The sequence below is a fragment of the Nicotiana tabacum genome, chromosome 7, assembly GCF_000715075.1.
Source record: "Nicotiana tabacum cultivar K326 chromosome 7, ASM71507v2, whole genome shotgun sequence".
Taxonomy (NCBI): Eukaryota; Viridiplantae; Streptophyta; class Magnoliopsida; order Solanales; family Solanaceae; genus Nicotiana; species Nicotiana tabacum.
The window spans coordinates 64,009,481-64,021,539 of NC_134086.1; positions in this window are offsets into that span (position 1 = coordinate 64,009,481).

The following is a 12,059-nucleotide window of genomic DNA, read 5'->3' on the forward strand; positions in this document are numbered from 1 at the left end:
GGATAGTGTATCAGATTCTGAGAAGTTGTGTTGTATATGCCGAGCGGCATTTTAAATATTGTTTTCCTTCGGTTATTTTTGGCTTTGATTTATTTCTCCCGCAAGTTTTGTTTATGTTCCGCATTTGTTAGGCTTACCTAGCCGTTGAGACTTGGTGTCGTCACAACAGTTCACGGAGGGCGAACTCGGGTCGTGATAATTTGAGGGCCGGATTTTTGTTCGTCTTTATTTTTAGATTTAATTACTCCTTCCAGACTACAATAAGTGACCAATTTGTCTTGGACACTCACATTAAGAAAATACTAAATTCTAGACAAAAATAGTTAATGTGATTAAACTACCCTTAATTAAATATTGTAGTATCATTTAATGTAAGGAGTAAAAGACTTTTTAGAAATAAGTACATAAGAGTAATTTTTGAAAAACAAATTGAATTTTTTCTTGATTATATAAATAGACACTTATTTTGGACCAAAATAAAAAGGCAAATTGGTCACTTGTTCTGCACCGGAGGGAGTAGTGTTTTGCTTGGCTAGAAAAAGCCATCTCCAGCGAACTTTCTTCTCTTCTTTGCTATTTAGTCACATATAATGATACAAATATATTGTATTCTGTACAAATACATCAATATATTGTATTTTTGTATAAATACATTACTTTTTTGCATGTATTTATGTATTCCGAAGGTCTGTATTTTTTGAATACATCCTAATATCACTGTATTTTGTTATTTTTTGTTGTTTGAATATAGTCGAATTGAATACGGTGAATTGAATACAATGTATAATAGTGAATAATGAATATCTGTGAATTGAATACAATGTATACGGTTGAATTGAATAGAACGGCATACACCCATATTTCTTGATTACGTCACTATATTTATAAATACAGTCGTGTGAATACATGGAATACATGACATTAGCAGTGAAATTTATGTATAATTAATTTTGTTGAGTTAAATTATGAGTGATACACGCTAATTGATCCTCTTTTCATTGTTAAACAACTGGACTCACCTATTTTTTTGGCAAATTCCGCTATTGCACAGCTGGACTCCCCTATTATTGTATTCATGAATAAAGTAGCGTGAATACAGTCGTGTAGCAACATGTAGAATTAATTTTGTTAAGTTAAATTAGGAGTGATACACTCTAATTGATTCTCTTTCCGTTATTAAACAGCTAAACTCCCTTTTTTAGGCGAATTCTGCTACTATATTCATGAATATCGTAGTGCAAATACGAATATAGCCGCACAGCTGGACTCCCCTTTTTTAGTCAAATTCTGCTACTGTATTCACGAATACAGTGGCGCGAATACAATCGTGTAACAACTAAATAATAGCTATAGAAAGTTAATAGCCACTAAACAATTTTGGTTTTTGAAAATTTCTCTTAAATATACCCCTTGTTATACTTTGCGTCCAAAAATACCATATCGTTATACCATTGGTTCAGATATACCCTTCTTCCGTTTAGTTTGTCCAATGTGGACATCAAATCCTATGTGGCACTGACATTTGATGAAATGGATGTCCTGTGGCATGCCACCTTAGTGCCTAACCCATTTTAGCCCTATCCTCTATTTAGGAAACTCCAATCGGAGATATTGTTCAACCGAAGGCCTACTTCAAAAGGTATATCCCTTTCCTTCTTTCAGAGCCCGAAGACGCTTTGGAAGATACATATATCTATGCTTAATGTAGCCTGAAACTGAAACTTTTTCCCCCGCCTTCCAACCCCACTTATCACCGGCATTTGGCCAATCTACGAGTGCATATGGTAAACCTTCGCCTGAGTCGTTGATGGAAACTGGATAAAGATGAAGTCCAATTTCACTGATCCTAGATGTACTTCCATTACTTGCAACAAGTTTATCAATATCCCCCGCCTCCTCCTTCGGTGACATGTAGCTAGGAATCTCTAACTCCGTTGATAGCAATAAAAGCTTAAAAAAATAATGGAAGAAACATAACAAGTACACATCAGAAAGCAAACCGATTTCGGGTGATTAAAATAACCATTGGGAAAAAAACAGTTTAAGGAGGTGACATGCCACGTGGCATCCATCTCATCAAGTGTCAGTATCATGTAGGATTGGATGTTTATATTTGGACAAACTTAACAGAAGAGAAGTATATCTAAACCAATAGTATAACGACAGAGATATATTTTTGGACCAAAAATACAACAAGGGATATATTTAAACATTTCCCCATATATTTGGACATTTTTCGTTTTTTCTTTACTAGCTTAGAAGCCTGCCAAGACAAGTTAAAGGCCGCATTCCGCTAAACAGATGGGAGTTGGCATCGTTCCAGATCGTGTAATGAAAAGTTGGGGAGATCCAACTCGATTCACGTTGAGAGTTGTTTATGTATATACATGAATGATTTTTATATTTTAGAATATAGATTGAAATGCCAATCTCCCAATGCACACTAGAGGATTAGTGCTAATCTTCTCCTATTCTTAAGTCTGTTAATCCTCTCCTATTCTTAAGTCTAATATTGATAAAAGATGGTCCATTTGATTTTTTTTTTTAATAAACTTAGTAAGATGATTTCTTATCACCATAGCTTAAATTTAACATTAAAGTCAATTTAAAAATGTATAAAACTTTTTTTCACTTGTTATGTTTCATAACTAGGTTATGCTGATGAAATTGCTAATCAATGAGCGAGTCGTGTGTTAGGAGATTTGAAGGAGCCGATGTTCAACTAGATTTGAGGATATACATATGTCAAGTGATGGTACACTAGGAATTCACATTCTTAGCTCTATTTTGCACTTTATTTACCGCACTTTAATCGTGTTTGAGTATAATTGCAAATACTTTCTACTATTGCGCCTGTGGATATAATTTCGAGTTGAGATGCAATTTTGGAGCTAAAATGGATGAATTGGAGCTTTAAAGTTTGAAAAGAAACCCAAGAAATTAAATCGGGATCGTGCTTGGGGTTCGAGGATCAAGTTTGGATAAAAAAAATCGAAGCGCATGTGGGCCACTGCATTGCGCACCACGCTAGTGCAAAATTCCTGCAGAATAAAAAAAATTAGCCCTTTGATAAACCCTACCAATGCGCCACGAGACGCATCGCGCTTGCGCAATTTTCTGCCCAACTTTTTCCACTTCGGGTCAGAGAGGATAGTTTGGTACAGTTTTATTCTTACTTGGTATAAATACATCTGAAACACGTTTTTAAAAGAACTTTTGACCTACGGAAGAATTTGAAGAGCAACTAACGCAAAAAGACAAAAGATTTTATCAATAATTCAACCAACAATCATTGTATCGAATTATTAATGTTGATGTTATCTATGTCTTTGAACCTTTCAAGATAATTTTTTTTGTATCTATGGAGTAGTTTACTTTAGGTTTTGTCGGATATGATATTTTGATTTTTATTTATCTAACTCTAGTTTAATTGCATGAATTCGTTTATGGAGATTGGACTTGAATACAAATTTGTTCACTGATTTAGCTAATCGAAAGAGAAATATTTTGATGAATATCTTTGCATAATTTTATTTGGTTTAATTTAATGATTCTTTTAAGTAATCAAGAGATGATCAGGCAGAATATGGCAAAGCTTCAGATTTCCGAGGACATGACACTCTATAGGAAGATGTGGAGGTCGAGTATTAGAGTTGTAGGTTAGGAGGTATGTTTACCGTGAAAATGGTAATAACAATTAAATTTGTTGATGGGACTCTAAAAGTACGTGATCTATTTTTATGCTAGTTGTTAAGCAGTTGATGCTATGTATGTGAAGTTTAAAGACGAAATGTGAACTAAATTAGAGTTATAACCAAACGGAGGGGTTAGCTACTCGGGCCTCGGACTGACCGATGAGGGGCCTCGAGGTCGATGCTTGGGCTCGGGCTCGAGCTATCGGGGATAATCAGAAAAGGGCTAATAGTTAGGATATAATTAAGAGAGGCACTTTATGGCCAATGGCGAGCAATAAATGAAGAACAAGTATGAACGTAATAACTGAAAGTAATAATATCGAGAGAGTGTATGAGAAAGCAAAGAGAGTGTTCTTCTATATTTCTTGTGGAGCGGATGGAACAACAGAGTTTACAAAGTGCCAAGGATCCCCCTTATATGGATCCCCTTTATATAGGAGGGGAATCCCAACATAGTACAAAATGCATTAATTGTAAAGGTATAGAGATGGGATGGCTAGATGCGACACCTAGCTCTGCCATGAAACGATTTTGAGCCGCCGTTCTGAGGGCATCATCGCCATGTCGTCAACCTGTAAGAGCATTAAATGCCATGCCCCAGAAAACCGTGCAAGGGTCTCCATCAAATGCGATTATCGAGGAACCCACGAATCGCTATTGGCTGGTTCTTTCCGCTTCCCAAGCGGTTCCTATAAATATATCGACTGTTTGATAATTCTTATCTTCGTAGCATCTTCAAATTCACTAACTCATACCCATCTTCTTTTACACTCTTCTATCTTGCTTTCTGAGAGAAAATCTTACCATTGCTATGGCCAAGACTTCTATAACGGTTCCTTGGCAGAATGAAGTTGCATCTTCATCTCGGTCATCTAAGGAGAGAGCCAAAGCGATACCCACTTTGAAACATTTCACTCCCTCCAAGCTTGATATGTCAAAAGATTTTACCATCGATACCACTTCATTTACGCCGGGCCGATATGAACATGTGTCCCGATACATTAGTGTCGTGACCGACATAGAGGTGGTGAGGAAGATTGCTGATGGAGCGAGGCGGTGGAGGTGGAAATTCCCGGTCCTGATGAAAATATAACAGACTATAAGACTAGCTTCCTTCATGTGTATACCTCCCCGTTCACCTTGGGTCCTGCTGATTCCTCTAAATCCTCCCCCCCCCCCGAAAATAGATCCAATCATCCTTGATTTTTGTGACAAGTATCAAGTGACGCTCGGTCAGATCTATCCTTCTATCTGGAGAATAGTATTGATGCTCCGTCATTTTACTAAAGGGGGTGTGGGCGAGACTTTTACCCTCAACCACTTGATTAGGTTGTACAGCCCTCGATTTTATCGAGGTTTGATTAGGCTCCTTAATCGATCCAGAAAATCATTTTTCTCGAGCACCGACGAGGGGAAGAATCAAGGATGGATAGCAGGTTCATCAGGGTAAAGACCTCGGACATCATTCCAGCCCGAAAGATGCTTTTCCCGGAGAGATGGAACACACAATGTAAGTGGCTTTCCCTTAACATGTTTTGTAATTTTCTTCCCTTTCCCCCAGAATGATGACCTCTTTGTCATTTTACACAGTCGTCACTTGGTACCCCGAGGCAGTTTCGGATTTGCCGAGGTGGATCAAACGATTGGACACCATGTTCTCGTATCATGTTCAGTCCTGGATCGACCTGGACAAGGAGCGATGGATGGCTAAGAATCATGGTAGAGCTCCTTTGCTGTCTATGTCTTAGATTGACGTTTCTCTCTACATCCCTTGTGCTGACAAATTATGGTTGTCGTGCTTGTGCAGGCCTTGGAGAGAATATGGAGATGTGGCCGCCCTCTGGTGGTGAAACGAAGGCTTCGGAGCCCGGCAAGGGCAAGTAGAGGGAAAGTAAGGTGGCTGTTGACCCTCCTATGGCAATGAAACCTAGGTCACTCGAGTATCAAGCCACCACTAGGACCTCTGCTTCAACTTCAGGGGCAAATCCCGGCGCTGAGGATTAGGATGACGATGAGTGCCAACTAGAACAGAGGATGAGGTCGAGTGCGGGAGCCTCGCAGGTGCCTTGATCGGAAGCTGCTGAGTCTGGAACGGTCGACTCAGGTCGGTCTCGTAGATCGGAGACCCTTGAGGAGGGTTTTAATGTGGCCTCAGATCGCATGATCGAGTTTGATGCAGTTTCCGTTAGGGGGACCGCTGCCATCGATCCTGAAAGGTCGGGGCCCAGAGCAGAGCTTTTCAGGAGCAAGGGTTGCCTTTTGGGGAAATCGGTGACATAAATGATTTTTACTCGTGCTTTCAGGTCTCATCAGGGGAACTAAGGGACGCTTAAAAAGCGAACACCGTCCAAGGAGGGATTCCTCTCAAAGGGGGAGCTCCTAATGGGTTTGTGTCGGCGATATCGAGGAGCCCCCAAGGCCTCGCAGTTTCTCAAATTCTGCGGGGTAGAAACATTTTCTCAATCTGGTAAAGGGGCCCCGGAGCGATTTTGTTAGTACCTTTCCCTAGGAGAGGGTGATGTTAACGTGGCTAGAATTCATTTGCCTTTTGGGTAAGCGAGCAGTTGCTGCTTTGACCTGATATATTCATTCACTTGCCCTTCCAATAGTGATTCTACTGCTTTGAACATAGATGATAGCTTATATGAGTCCACCAAACTGTAGAGTACATGGTCCTCTATGAGATTGATATGCAGAATGCAACAAAGACTGAATGTACAGAAAGTAAGAGATTTTCTACGTGGAAAAATCCCACACGAGGGGATCAAAAAACCATGATCTACTTTTGTAGTCTTTTAACTCAACTAACTTGTAATCTACCTATTACAAGCCACTTTGCAAATACCCTATTGCAAAGACTTCAAAATAACTTATGATACAGCCACCACAAGCCACTCTCTAACTCTTCTAGTTAAAGAGGATTTAACTTATGACTATTCCTAGTCACAACATAAACTCTAAAGTTTAGGAATTTGGTTTGTTCCTAAGACAGTGCTTCTGAGAAAGCAAACTAGGAATTACAATGTAGAACAATTAACAAGATTACAACTCAACTATGGATGTACATAAGACTTGTTTAGAAACTGATCCTTAGTGGAGTTATCTTCTTGTTCTTGACACACCAGTGACTTCAATGCCGGATGAATGCTTTTTCTTCTTGAAAGAATATCACTGAATGCACAAGTGATGGTGTGTCTTGCACCAGGTTGTTTTATCTCAAATGATATCGCAATAGATAGTGATGTCAACTCTTGGTGTACTTCTCCCCAGTGAGAAGTGACTGTTGCACTGTCTGCATAGCCACTTCTGGGCAATTGCATTCCAGCTGGATAGTGGACTTTATACTTCTATCAGGATATACCAACGGACCAGGTCCTGGATGTGTTCCTCTTCTGTAACAGTTGCCCAATGGTCATTTTCTTCTGGTACGTTCCAACTGTGCACTTGAACTGTACTTTTGTCAGAGAACCCTAAGGGACCAGGTCACCAAGTCCCTGTTGTGTTTCTCTTTGTGTTCGTTCATCCATTTGCTGACAAGTTCATATGAAATGTATCCCGTGGAACAGATTTTCTATTTGGTTCTCCATAATAAGTTTGTTAGATCATCAAAACATAGGAAGCATAAGGCTAAGACATTGAAAACCCATCAATTTTTCCCTTTTTGATGATGACAAACTTAGGCATGGAAAGCAGTTGTTTGAATCAGAATTAACCAGATGAGATACCAGTTCCCCCTTAAGCTTAGATATCCCTCCTTGTAATTTTTAGTTTCCCCTCAATCTCAGACCCCCTCTCCTTTTTTGAGGCATAACATTACCCCCCCCCCCAACAATAGCATTCGCAAACATGTACCCTCCAACAACAGCATTTGCTTCTTTTCTCCCTTTTGGCATCATTAAAAAGAGCACAAGCAGATAATAAGCATAAAGAAGTCTAACACAGCTAGCTCATGCCATATATGTGCACACAACATGATAGAAAAGAGAAGCCGGAGGAGCATAATATTGTACACGCAAAGAAAGGGGAATTGTTTTATTAATGTTTACATTGGACTGAGCAATACAGGAGCAGTAATGGTTAAGTTCAACATGCCATCACAAAAACAAGTAAACACAAGTAAAACAGCAGCCACATGAAGTTGGAGCAAAAGTAGCTTGACACTAGGGAGGATCCTTAGGGAGCACTAAAGGAAGGAGGCTTGGAGGAAGAAACAACAATGGTTTTGAGAACCAAGTCCAGTCTAGCATTTGCAACCAGATTTTCTTCAAGTAGTTGAGCCCGAAGTCTCTCGTTTTCCTTTCTCAGTCAGGCAACCTCCTCGTGTACAGAATCAAGTCCCTTACCTATTTGGCTAAGCTGAGTTTCCAGTATGGCATTTCAAGCCCTCGACCTTCTTATTTCCTTAGAGGCTGTATTTTGAGTGTTTATCAGCTGAAAAATGGTCGAGATGCTTCCACCAACGTTTTCTATACATTCACATTCTTCTAGAGTGGTCTTAGAGAAAGTATGCTTGCATGTGCCCACTCTAGGATTTCCCAAGGGAACCTTATAGAATCTGAACACTTGAGTGAGGAGAAAGCCATAAGGTAACCCATGATTGCCACCCTTAAAATTTACCACCTTCTGCATATGATCTATCATGATTGTAAGCAAATTGATTGGTACAAACTCATCGAGCACTTACATTAGGACCAAATCTGATTTTGTAGCAATGAAACGTCTCTCAGAGCAGGGTAAGAGTACTTTATTAACCAATTCGAAGAGAAGCTGGTACTCAGGAAGCAATACCTTCTTATGGACCTGTTCCCCCTGTTGAATAGCTTGCTCTTTCATGATGGCTCTCCAAAAGTTTATTCCACATACATCCTTAACTGAGGACACCTTCACACGGAATTCTGAGAATTCTTCCCAATGCTGAAGCGTCGAGTACAATATCCACCCCATTTACAAGCGCACAGATGTGATCCCCCTTAACAGTGAAGAGAGATGCGAAGAAGATTTGTACTGCATCTTCGTACACCAGAGGCATGCTCCCTTCAAATAGGTGTTCCTATTGTTGAAATTCCACAATCTCAAGAATTTGTCTCATGCCTGCCATCTCCGAAATTGCTGGATCAAATGTTCGTCCCCACAACACTTTTTGAGTTCTTAATCTCTGCTGCCATAGAACACCATCATAGGTCAAGGACCTTGTTGAACCAGGTTCCTTAACAGTTTCCCCTTTTTTGTTTTCTAGTCCCTTTGGCAGACTTTCCTTTCCAGCTTGCTGCCCCTACAGTATTGTCCTCAGACACGGCTAGCTCTGCTTTACTCCGTTTAGACTTGCTGCTGTACTTCACAGATGACCCTTTCTTTTCCTCAACAGTTTCCTTAATCGCCATAGACTGTTGCACTATGGAACCAGGTTCCCTAGAAGCATCTTTGTCTATCTGGTTTACTGACACACTCTTGATGAAATCCTTTGGAAACATTTTCCTCTTTCTCTTTGTCTTGACACTCCTCTTACCTTTCTGCAATGAGGATTCAAAATTCTCTTATTGTAGGGACCTAGTGATGGGTGATTTGGAAGAAGATTCCAAGAGCTTGGAATGAACAGGAGGTGTAGGAGTGAGTTTGCATGGAAGTGAATCAGCTTCATCAGAAGGTTTTTCTGAGAATATCTCATAAGCCAAGGACTCGAGGAGCGCTATGGTTCTTACATCTCCTAGGAATGGCATGTCTTTCCCCTGATACTCAGAAGAGAGATATGCTCCTTCATTCATCAGACTCTTAGCAGATATAGACATAGTATTACGTGCTGCTTCCTTTTCTGGTGACTCCTTGAGAGTCGCTGAGTCCAATATGGAGGTGTTCAGCTACTGGTCACGATCATCCTCAGGGGCTTCTGATACTCGAGGAGTAAGACCTCCTGGTGGTCTTTGATGAGCTCGTAGGATTGACTAGACATAGAATTCTCAAAATTGTGGTAAATAGGGTTTATCAGAAATGGAAAAACTGTAGGGGTGGAGGAGGAACCAGAAGTGTGTAAGGTGGTAGAAGGTGTGAAATAATGATGCTCAGGGAATGATTTCAAGGGTAATGAAGAAGTGGTAACAGTGTTAATGGCGAGGGGATGAGAAGATTGTTCGATCGCCATTAGATGAGTACTTAGTAGATGAGTAGAGAGAGAAAGAGATAGATTGGAAGAGGATCCTAGCTATACATAGGAGATGAAGGTTCATGACTTGTCGTGAGAGAGAGAGAAAGTTTTATTGGAAGAAGAACTAATGATGAAGTGGAGAGAGAAACAGGTTCTGAATAGTTCTAAAAATGGCGGTAGGTTTGTGGGAAAGTATTACCATACAGAGGGGATGAAAGAATTTGACAGACAAGACATGACACACAGACGTTGAAAAGTAGGATGAAGTGGCAGCTGAATTACAAAATATTTATATATTTTTTTTATTTAGAAATGGCATGCAAAATTAAGCACATTACTACTAACCTGAGATGCAGGAACCTGATGCTAGAGCAATCTTTTGAACAAAATTTTAGCAACTCCTCTCTTGTAGTTCATAACTGTACCTTTAGTTTCTATGATCGTCATATATGTTTACCTAAAACGGTATTGATGTGAGTTAGGCTTGGTCAGAAAACACTTTAGCTACCTTTACCTGACGGTGTCTTATACAGTCAACAGATGGAGGATCAGGTGTTCCTATTGTTGAAATTCCACAATCTCCAGAATTTGTCTCATGCCTGTCATCTCCGAAATTGCTGGATCAAATGTTCGTCCCCACAACACTTTTTGAGTTCTTAATCTCTGCTGCCATAGAACACCATCACAGGTCAAGGACCTTGTTGAACCAGGTTCCTTAATAGTTTCCCCTTTTTTGTTTGCTAGTCCCTTCGGCAGACTTTTCTTTCCAGCTTGCTGCCCCTACAGTATTGTCCTCAGACACGGCTAGCTCTACTTTACTCCGTTTAGACTTGCTGCTGTACTTCACAGATGACCTTTTCTATTCCTCAACAGTTTCCTAAATCATCATAGACTGTTGCACTATGGAACCAGGTTCCCTAGAAGCATCTTTGGCTATCTGGTTTACTGACACACTCTTGATGAAATCCTTTGGAAACATTTTCCTCTTTCTCCTTGTCTTGACACTCCTCTTACTTTTCTGCAATGAGGATTCAAAATTCTCTTATTGTAGGGACCTAGTGATGGGTGATTTGGAAGAAGACTCCAAGAGCATGGAATGAACAAGAGGTGCAGGAGTGAGTTTGCATGGAAGTGAATCAGCTTCATCAGAAGGTTTTTCTGAGAATATCTCATGAGCCAAGGACTCGAGGAGCGCTGTGGTTCTTACATCTCCTAGGAATGGCATGTCTTCCCCCTGATACTCAGAAGAGAGATATGCTCCTTCATTCATCAGACTCTTAGCAGATATAGACATAGTATTACGTGCTGCTTCCTTTTCTGGTGACTCCTTGAGAGTCGCTGAGTCCAATATGGAGGTGTTCAGCTACTGGTCACGATCATCCTCAGGGGCTTCTGATACTCGAGGAGTAAGACCTCCTGGTGGTCTTTGATGAGCTCGTAGGATTGACTAGACATAGAATTCTCAAAATTGTGGTAAATAGGGTTTATCAGAAATGGAAAAACTGTAGGGGTGGAGGAGGAACCAGAAGTGTGTAAGGTGGTAGAAGGTGTGAAATAATGATGCTCAGGGAATGATTTCAAGGGTAATGAAGAAGTGGTAACAGTGTTAATGGCGAGGGGATGAGAAGATTGTTCGATCGCCATTAGATGAGTACTTAGTAGATGAGTAGAGAGAGAAAGAGATAGATTGGAAGAGGATCCTAGCTATACATAGGAGATGAAGGTTCATGACTTGTCGTGAGAGAGAGAGAAAGTTTTATTGGAAGAAGAACTAATGATGAAGTGGAGAGAGAAACAGGTTCTGAATAGTTCTAAAAATGGCGGTAGGTTTGTGGGAAAGTATTACCATACAGAGGGGATGAAAGAATTTGACAGACAAGACATGACACACAGACGTTGAAAAGTAGGATGAAGTGGCAGCTGAATTACAAAATATTTATATATTTTTTTTATTTAGAAATGGCATGCAAAATTAAGCACATTACTACTAACCTGAGATGCAGGAACCTGATGCTAGAGCAATCTTTTGAACAAAATTTTAGCAACTCCTCTCTTGTAGTTCATAACTGTACCTTTAGTTTCTATGATCGTCATATATGTTTACCTAAAACGGTATTGATGTGAGTTAGGCTTGGTCAGAAAACACTTTAGCTACCTTTACCTGACGGTGTCTTATACAGTCAACAGATGGAGGATCAGGTGTTCCTATTGTTGAAATTCCACAA